Source organism: Dromaius novaehollandiae, chromosome Z (assembly GCF_036370855.1).
Source record: "Dromaius novaehollandiae isolate bDroNov1 chromosome Z, bDroNov1.hap1, whole genome shotgun sequence".
In the NCBI taxonomy this organism is placed as follows: Eukaryota; Metazoa; Chordata; class Aves; order Casuariiformes; family Dromaiidae; genus Dromaius; species Dromaius novaehollandiae.
This window is the reverse complement of record NC_088132.1, coordinates 19,207,336-19,217,253: the sequence shown is the minus strand read 5'-3', so window position 1 is coordinate 19,217,253 and position 9,918 is coordinate 19,207,336. Positions and strand designations below refer to the sequence as shown.

The following is a 9,918-nucleotide window of genomic DNA, read 5'->3' as shown; positions in this document are numbered from 1 at the left end:
ATTTATCTGTAATGAAACTTAAATAAATAAATAAACACCTTCAGCCAAAAAAAAAAAAAAAAAAAAAAGGAAAAAGAATCAGCTCGGGGTGCTCAGGACTGGGCGCAAGAGCAGCTGTTTGAGGGTCTGCAGGGTGAACTCCGCAGCGAAAGTGATCCGCCCACACCCCTGCGGGAGCGGGAGCCCCCGGCTCTCCCCTGCCCGGGGCGGGGGCCGCGGCCCCCCCCGCGGCGCAGCCCCGCGCGGACGGCGGCGCTCCGCGGCCTCGCGCAGCACCCACGGCCCCGGGCCGCCCGGCCGCGGTGTCCCGCGGGGCCGCGCCGCCGGCCGCGCCTCCTCCTGCTCGGGGCCGGGACCGGGGGCCGGCAGCCTCCGCCGGGGGCTGGCGGGCGCGTATCGTGGGAAGCGATCACCTTGGTGCAAAACAGCCCTGGGAAAAAAAGAAAGGAAAAATATATGTATATATATAGCGCTTCTCGAAAAAATCGAAATCAATAGGCGGTAACAGGCATGCTGAACTAAGTTGTATTTTAATGCAGATGAAGCGAAAAGTTAAAAAAAAAACCCCAAAACGCGGCACAGAAACCCAACTAACACCATCCCTCTTCTACAGTCTTTCATAAACGGTTTAAGGTCTGTGAAGAGCATTTGCGCATCGTTGTGGGGAAGCAAATGATTGCAAATGTTCCTCTTGGAAGACAGTATTGACCAGCATTAAAAATACCTTCGCAAATTAAATCTCTATGGGATCTATTTCTGGCAAAAAATCTTAATTAAAAATAGCGCACACACACACACAAACAGAACAGTATCTAAACAGAAATAACGCTTCTCCCCACCCCACCCCCCAACCCCCCCGCCCCCGGTGACACCGTCCAGCGGGGCCGGCAGCGTTGCGGCCGTCCCCCCCGCGCCTTTCGGGAGCGCCGGGGCGGGGGCGCAGCCTCGCCTCGTGGCGGGGAGAGACTTCGAGGGCGAAGTAAAAGTGCCCCCGGGAGCAGCGCTCTGCCGCCGCCGCCGCCGCCGCCGAGATGCTACAGGAGCAGGCGGGGAGGAAAAGAGATGAGTTTGGAGTTGATGTACACGCCGGAGCAGCAGTAAAAAGATACAAGATATCGACACGCTCAGCTGCATCTTGTTAAAAGCTTCCTGCGGGTTGGCAGAATGAAATCTTTATTTAAAATACACAAACTATCGTCAGGGGAGGAACGGAAGGGAAAACACTAAAAGGGCCAAATGCTTTGCTTAACCCACCGGTATAAGCAGGAGAGGAGGAGAAGCGATGAGATTGGCTTTGGGGCGAGCGGAAGGGGGGGGCGCCCTCCGTGCAGCCCAGCCACAGCAGCCACCGGGGACTCGGTGTCTCCACTCCGCTCTGGAGAGAGGCTTGCTCTTTGATGGTGATGATGATAGTTGCTTTGGCAGGGGAAAGGGACTTAAGAACAGCAGGAGCGTAATTCGTGCTCACGCTTGGGCGTGAATGGTAGGAAAACGTGCCTCGCCACCACATCCACAGCAGCGATCTCTTAAGTGGTGGTAATACTCTTATTTTATTATTGCCAGCCGGTGGCTTTAAAGGTGCATTATTTTAATGCATTATTAATCGTCTTCCCAGGGAGGAGAGGAAGGTGGGGACGGGGCTTATTATTATTAAAAGCGCGGAGTCGCCCGCTCCCCTCGCACATGCCGGGCCGCGCGGCGGGAGGAGGCGCCGCGGGGGGAGGCGGGCGGCGGAGCGCGCCCCGCTCCCGGGTCCCTGCGCGGCCGCGGCGCGCACACGCGGGGCCGGCGCAGCCCCCCGCCGCCGCCTGGCCCAAAGTTGCGCGGGCAGCTGCCGGCGCGGCCCCCCGCGCCCCCCCCCCCCCCGCCCCGGCTGGGCTCCGCGGGGGCGCGGCCACGCTGCGCGGCCGCCGAAGTTGCGGCGGGGCCGGGGGGCGGGGGGCGCCGCCGCCAGCCATCGAGTGGCTCGTTAGGGAAACGCAGGTGAGCGGGCGGGCGGGCGAGGGGGCTGCGCCGCTGCCCGGGGGAGCGCGGAGCGGCGCGGAGCGGCCCCGCCGCCGCCCGCGGTGCCTGGCGCGCAAAGCGGGGCCGCCGCTGCCCCCCGCACCGCGCCGCGCCGCGCACACACACACACACACACACACACACACACACACACACACACACACACTCAGGCGCGCACACACACGCGCGCACACACGCACACCCCTCCTCCCCACCCCTCGCTCGCTCCCTCTCTCCTCCCTCCTCTCCTCGCTCGCTCGCTCTCTCCGCCGGCCTCATCGGAGAGAGTTGCAGGTACCTTCCCTCTCCCCTCCCGCCTGCCCCCCGAGCAAATTTCAGGGCGCTGGAGCCTCGGGAGGGCTTTTTTCTTTTTCTTCTCCCCCCTTTTTTTATTCCGATTTTCATTAGCAAAAATTGCTCCGCGGGAGGATGACTCCTTCGCCAGCGGGGATGCCCCCGAAGAGCGGGCAGCGGCGGCGCTGGACCCCGCCACAACACGGCTGCCTGATGTGGCATGTGCTTCTCTCTCTTTGCAGTTCCCCCTGGGCCTGTGTGGACTAGGAGCACAACCCGGCGTCCGGCTGGCAGGAGAGGAAAGCGGGGACTCCTTCAGGTTTCCAAAGAGGTCCGAGCGGACTGCGTTAGTGAGTAAACACTCCTCGCTTGGCTTGTGTCCCTGCCTGGTCTTCCTCTCCCCGCTCCTCCCCGACCCTTTTCTTACCACCTCTCTCTCTCTGTGTGTATATACACACATGCACGCGCAGGCACGCGTGTGTGTCTGTCTATGCGTGAGTTTCTGCTCGAGGCCGAAGCGCCCCGGTCAGAGAGGAACTTGGCTGTGGTAACTTGAACTGTTGGCGGGGGGAAAAGTGCGTGAAGTGCTTTGCTTATCTTTTATGAGGAAAGAAGACTGAAGGTGAACGCTTGTGTCAAGGAACTGTCTGTGCCAGGTACTGTGTAATGTCTACCTTAGCCTGAGTGCAGACGTGTGGTAAATCACAGATAAAATCTAAACAAAGAGATGCTCCTTCGGGAGGGGTCTAGGGCGTTGTGACCTGCGAAGTAACGCCAGGTGACAGGGCGTTCGGTTAAGGTGAGATGTGCGTGGATTATAGATACCGAAAATGTCCTTGTCTGCCGTCAGCTCTGTTCTTTTTTAGTCCAGATCTCCAAAGTTGTTAATTTTTTTATGAAGTTTTTTATGTATAAAATGTGGGGTTTGTTTTTTTATTTATTTTATGTTCTTCGGATGAGGATGACAGTTCCAGAAAACAGTTTTGCTTTCTAAGTGCTTTTCCAGGACATATCCTAAAGTACTGATGGCACTTTTTCAATACAGGCGAGAGATCTTGGGGAAACAAAAGGGTAAACTTATTTGAAAGGATCTCGTGTACGGTAGGATTGAGGTTTGTTGGCTGAGCTGTAGACACGAGAAAAGGTACAAAGATGAGATAGAGGTATGTCATGAAATGCCTGATTTTAGATGTTGTTTAGCACTAAATATATCTGCATCTGGGGAGGGGAACTTTTGCAGGCGTTATTTCCCTTGGGACAGTGGACCTATTATCGACATTTGCTGCATCTCTGGTAGGAAACAGCTAGTACTAGAATTTGAGAGTTAACTGCTTCCTAGGTAAGGGGAGAAAATAAGGATGAGGAGTATGACAATGAAAATATTTGCTCATGTTTGCTCATATCTAAATAAAACCTTTGTGTTATGTCAGTAGGAATATAGTTGAGTCAGGTTTTTTGAATGTACTGGAAGGAATCAATAACATTTCAGCATTTTTTTTCCCTATTCCTGCCAAATGGACTTGGATTCGAATTCTTCATGTGTTATTGCATCTATTGTAGGGACAATATGAATTTGAATAACAGAAACTTACTTCTTTACAAATTCTTGACAAAATCTGGTTATTTTACAGTACAAGCCTAGAATAATAAATATGGTACTGTAAATAGATTAGACAACTCAAATCTCTTATGAATTGTGTTTTTACTTTTCACCTAATCAGAATGCACTTAAGTGCCATTAATTTTGAGTTAAAAGAAGCTATTAAACACGTATTTAAAAATGTGTTTTATTAAGCATCTCCATGTGAAATTAACATTGCCTTTACAGATGTAACTTAAAATCAGTTGCTGTCTTCAGAAGTGAAAGTTTATTAGCACCAAATAAAATGCTTTTCTTTGTAAAGTGAGGAAAAGAGTTTTTATAACAACAGTAAAGCCAATTAGAACTTTTTTTAGGAAGCGATTGTGATACAAGCAGTAATACTAAAATCTGCAGTATGAGAAGAGCAACATTCAGAGTTGCTTTCAGGTATTCATAAACTTGAAGCTAGTAATAATTGCAAAGTGCAGACTACAAGTTCTGAAGTGGTGAATCAGGGTGACTTAGTGTTGCATCACAGCACTCCCTGGGTAATTGATGGCAACGTTTATGGCAGAAAAAAATGTCTGATGAACTTGTGAACTTGAAGAGAAGAAATGAACAACATACCTGATAGTTTAATAGGGCATCCTATCTTTCAGTGCTGTGAATTTATCTTTCAGTTTAAAATAAATGAAGTGGGTTTCGGGGGCGGGGGGGAAGTGGTGCTTTTTTTTTTTCTTTCTTTCTTCTTCTTCTCCCCTTTCTTTGAGTAGGTAACATTTTGATATGGCTTATTGCTGGGGTAGACTCCCTGTGGGCAAAACATTAAAAGAATACATCCAGATAATTTGCATGAAGTATTTTGAGACTGCATACAGAGAAGTTTATTAGGTTAAGCTTTGCAGTTATGCTGGGTGGTCCCCAAACATGAAGCACGTGATACTTATGCCAAATATGCCAAATAAAGAGTCTATTTTTGCAATTTCCTTAAAAAAGAAAAGATTAAAATATATTTGAATAATCAGTTATGTAATACAATGTTTGGCTTAGGTTGAATCACAGAATACTTATGGCTTTATTAGTGTGGAGCATACTCTCAATTATTTGACTTCTGGATTTCTGTAAATCTTGGATTTCTCCTAGTAATACTTCAGTATCTTTATGAAAAATGACTTGACACATACCTACTCTTGCTGTAATTATTACTTGCTAATACGGGGAAATGACCTGAGTCAAATCCTGACAATTAAGTTTGGTACATATTATATCTGATCATATATGTATGTACGATCTTGATCATAATTATTGATATAGAAGAATGTTGAATCAGGTCAACCTAATTAAAAAAAAAAAACCAAACAGGGGGCTGCGAAAAAGAACTTGTGCTGTGAAGATAGTTACATCTTAAAGTTGATAGAATAAAGTTGCATATGTCAGCAGTAATATGTTTTATTATGCAACTGTTCTTACTATTCAGATCAGATAATGGCCTGATGAAATATATAAGCAGTCTGCAGGGAATGAATGATTAATTTCTCTAACGTGTGCTTACTGTAGGAACTCTTACTAATAAACTCCTACATACCTGCATTAGCTTTCAGTTGATAAAGTCAAGTAGCATTGTCTACTTTAATATTAATCATATAGTATATAAGTGTACTACCAAACTTTGTGATGATAACCTGTGATGGAAAAATGATGACAGGCTATTATTATCTGTTACATGTGGTTTTATTGAAGAAGCTGACAGTAAGCAAACAAACAAGATGCTTGATTGAGGAAAGTATTTTGAAACAGTGGATATGGTAAACATTAAATAATATATGGATGTTTTTTATCTGCTTGGTTTGTGTGTCTTATTAACTCATGTAACATTAATAACTTCTATGTGTGTGTATGCTAATTCTACAGTTTCCAAATACTATAGCGAGTTGGAGAAACTAAGACATCATTGGCTAAATTGGGAAACGGGCCAGCTGAGGATTTTGGGAAAGGTTGCTGATACTTTCTATCAGTCCAAAGTTTGCCTAATGTGCAAACAGATTGGTACCTGAAGCCCACATACTTAGAGTAAGCCTAATTGATTTAGTATCACTTTGAAGACCTTGTAAGCAGCAAAATGTTCTTGGCAGCAAATATTAAATTAACAGTGATATTTATGCAGATGATCTATACTTTAGGGTTGGGTTTTTATATCCTATTCATGGAAAGTATTTTTCTCCTTATCAGTAGTCCCAGGGATTTTAAGGAAACTTACTGTGGAAAACATTCAGGGCATTCTTAAAAATAATAATAAAAAAAAATAATAAAAAAGAAAATCTCCACTTTGAAAGTATTTGGGCTGGGGAATATCTGTATGCGTGTTATCTCTTTTTTACCTTATGTACGTTATCAGGTCACTAATACAAAGAGATTTTTAAAGACTGTTTATGTTTCTCTTCATTCCTCTAGCCTTAGAGTTTTGCCTCCATAAGCTTAAGAGAAACTTTGATAAGGTCAGCAAGGTGTTTTGTTTTGTTTTTTCTTATGCCACAGTGATAACTGAATGAGGATAATAAGGTCACAGAGTATTGACTGCAACCTGGTTGAACAAGGAGTGCGTTTGGTCCATAATTTTTTGGACATAATATTTGATTGCTGTGGAAAATATTTAATAGCAAACAGATGGATTTAAAATTCCAGTAGGACATAAGCAGCAGGCATGGATGAACCAGTTCTCAAACAAGAATTGAATGTACTTAATAAAAAGGACACACACACACACACACACACACACACAGGTAACACAGGTAAAAAGGAATGCATAATTTTTTTTTAGAATTCTTAATGATATCAGATGCTGTCTGATTTTCAATTTATCTGTTCTGGTAGCTTCTCTAATAAGTTTCAGTATAAAAGAATGGTAGAAAAGCTAGCAGTAAATGGAAAATTACAGAGAAATTACTACTTTTATGATCATTATGAGGATTGAATGATGCACCTATTTTCATTTGTTATTAGTAGTGGCAGAACGGGCGCTATTTCTTATATTTCTGTTCTATTAAATATACCTTGTTGTGTGAAAATTGCCATGCAAGACATCTAATTTTTTTATGTTCTGTACATCTTTACTATCAATTAGGTTGTCATTTGTAAAAAAACAATTTTGTGTCAGTGCATAAGTCTAAACTCCAGTTGAGTTTAATAAGATTTTTAACTGAATAGGGACTGTAGAATCTGGTTCATAAAATCAGTGTTAAAAAATTTCTGTCAGCAGAACTGTAAAATTTATCAACATACAAATACGTTTTAAATTTATGCTGAATACAGGCATGCCTTTCAATTTCTTTAAAGTTGTCTAAAATACAATTAGTCTTTCTAGATTGTGCACAGGCATTGTGCAGAAATGTAAAATTAAGGATTTACAGATGTATTTGGAGAAGGCGATTTCTTGATGTATATGTTTGCAGTATGAAGAAGGCTCAGAATAGTTTGATTTTTCATAAGAATGCTGTGCAGAATTTGTTCCAGCTGTGAGCAGCATGAGCTCATTTTCTCATGAGTTGAAACATAGATATTATAGGCCCAGTCCTCTGCAGCACTGGGGCTAGAAAAATATTCTCAATGGCAGTCAGTCCAGTGCTTAATTCTCATCTCAGTGTGAAAAGCTGGAAGTGTGTTTAGGGTGCCCTCCCCCCACACCCCTTCCTTTTTTGTGTGTTTGATGAAGGCTTTTCAAAAGGTAAGGTGGACGTTTTAGTGCATATGGTGCATTCGGCTCCGTTCCTGAATTTGAGAAGTGTGAGCTGTGCATAACAGCCGTCAAGACATTACTCTTCCTCCAAGCTACTGCTCTTTATTTGGTTTTAGATTACCGATCTCATTTGCAAAATGTTTTTAACACTTTCCAGTAGAGGAATGTTAAACGCTTACGCTTCGTGTTCCCGGTGGAAAGACACTACGGTAAGGCTGCCGACCCGGCCTGTAAACCAAAGGACCCGTGGTTTAATGGGCTGTGGGGCTGCTTGGTCGCTTTAGTTACGACTTAAACGGTATGAGTAAGACAAACTTTCATATTTCCAGAGTGACCATGAAACCTGCAGGCTGGTGAGCCTCTCACGGGTGACAGAACAGTTACCGCCTGATGATTGATCCGAGGAGAGCCACCTGAATACAGGTCCTCTGGTGGCAGCAGGCGGGAAGTGTTCACCAGCCAGTCCTCCGGGAGCTGTAATTCTCGGGGTTACTGCAGCAGAAGTAACTGCGTGAGAACAATTGCATCTACTCTAGTCTGAAAGTAAAGTGATTTTTAGACTCTCAAGCAGCATTTTAACAGCCAATGTGGGAGTATGTCAGGCAAAGTAACATAGCTATAGCTTTGACACATTCTCTCCCTCTCCTACACCCTGAAAATGTATCCTTCCTTGCAGTGCAAGACATACACATAGAGTCTCAGCAGGCCCTGTGCTACCTAGGGCAGCATGCAAAGCAGTTCATGTTCAGCTCTGTATTTTCCTCACTCTTTTACGCAGAAGTGGTCCTTTTCTGTCTTTAGGAAAAATATAGTCCTCAACATTATAATCATTTCAAACATCTCATTGATTTAAAGTCTAATGATTATTATTATTACAATTATTTTTAAGAACAGGAGTTATAGAAGAATATTTCCAAGACAGTTTTTAATTCCACCCTGGAAGCATTATTTTGGTAAACTTTGTTTTAACCTTAAGTCTATTTCTGTATTCAGCTTCTGATAAAGTACAACATACAGTCTATACCTTCACATAAGTGCAAGGGAGAATCACACTATAACTTTTATTTGGGTGACTATAAAATTGCCGGCAATAAAAAAAGGGAAACCAGAATGATGCCTGATCTGCTGAAGCGTTTGAGTAGTAGGGCATAAGTATAATGTGATGTGATCATCAAGTACTATCTTGTTTAAAATCACAGAGAAATTCCAGCAGGACAGGGTGTTTGACTCAAAACCTTTTTTCTTTGCATTGAAAAGAAGGTGCTGCAATGTGGTATCAGGAAAAGATCAATGGAAATATCATTTTTAAAGGAAAAGGTTCAAAGAAGAAAATAAATATAGGCCATCCCTATCTGCAGGACTTGGTTTCCTTTTCGTATGGCAACCATGAGGTTGCCAGGTAGCATCCTCAGACTTCTTCAGAGAGCCAGAAACACGTAAGGAGCACTGTCTTCATCAGAAATCATGACAGGGTCACCAAATTACAGCTGATATTTTATCCTCATGTAGGTTTTCCTTACGGAAGTGTGTGGTTTTTTGGCTGTTAATTACTATGGGTTTTGACCAGAAGAGAGAAGTGTTATCATGCTCATGCATTAGTAGAAATAGAAACAGACTTTTTAACAGCTGTATAGCTTGGATTTTAGAGTTCATAATAAAAGAAGTCAGATCATTTGAGTACTGTAAAATTCCTCTGATGGGAGAAAGCATACTGGAAGAAGCTTTATTAACATTAAATTGTTAATGTTGAAATATTCTACATATGATAGCAGAAATATTTGATAGATACAAAAAAAACCCCCCTCTTTAGGAAGAAATACTTATCTGCTCCAAATTTAGTGCACTCTTTTTCTAATCCTCTGCAAATATGTAGGTGCTTATGTATGGGTAAATAATAAAAGTGAATTTCAAATAATATACCAGAAATAACCGGTAGTATGACTTGTAGGTATATTGTACATACTAATATTGCTAACGAAAAGTTTTTATCCAACACTAATCCCAATCCTGAAGAAAGCAAATTGTCCCCAGCAAAACACAAATTTAATTTCAAATTTAACGGTGGTAGATTTGGGCTGGCATCAATAACATGTGAAGTGGAGTATTTTTTTAAAAAAAAGAAAAAAATGAAAATATTACTGTAGTAAAAACCTATGCTCTCTTTTGGATAATTTAGCCACTTCCTCAGTTTTAAGCATAGTTATTTGTCCAGTCTATTCTTTCTCTATATGGGCGCAAAGAATATAATAATGGTTCTTTTACACAACTTACCAGTCCCGCTTTTCAATTAGTTGGGAATGCAAGG

General features: G+C 43.3%; 1 long non-coding RNA gene across 1 annotated transcript in view; it reads left to right on the top strand.

The window, feature by feature from the left end:
- Positions 1-2,229: 2,229 nt before the first annotated feature.
- LOC135325021 (uncharacterized) overlaps positions 2,230-9,918 on the top strand; it is a 510,892-nt gene continuing 503,203 nt past the window's right edge. Inside the window, exons 1-2 of the long non-coding RNA XR_010386241.1 lie at positions 2,230-2,298; positions 2,541-2,648. This is a non-coding gene — a long non-coding RNA (uncharacterized LOC135325021). The remainder of the gene's footprint in view (positions 2,299-2,540; positions 2,649-9,918) is intronic.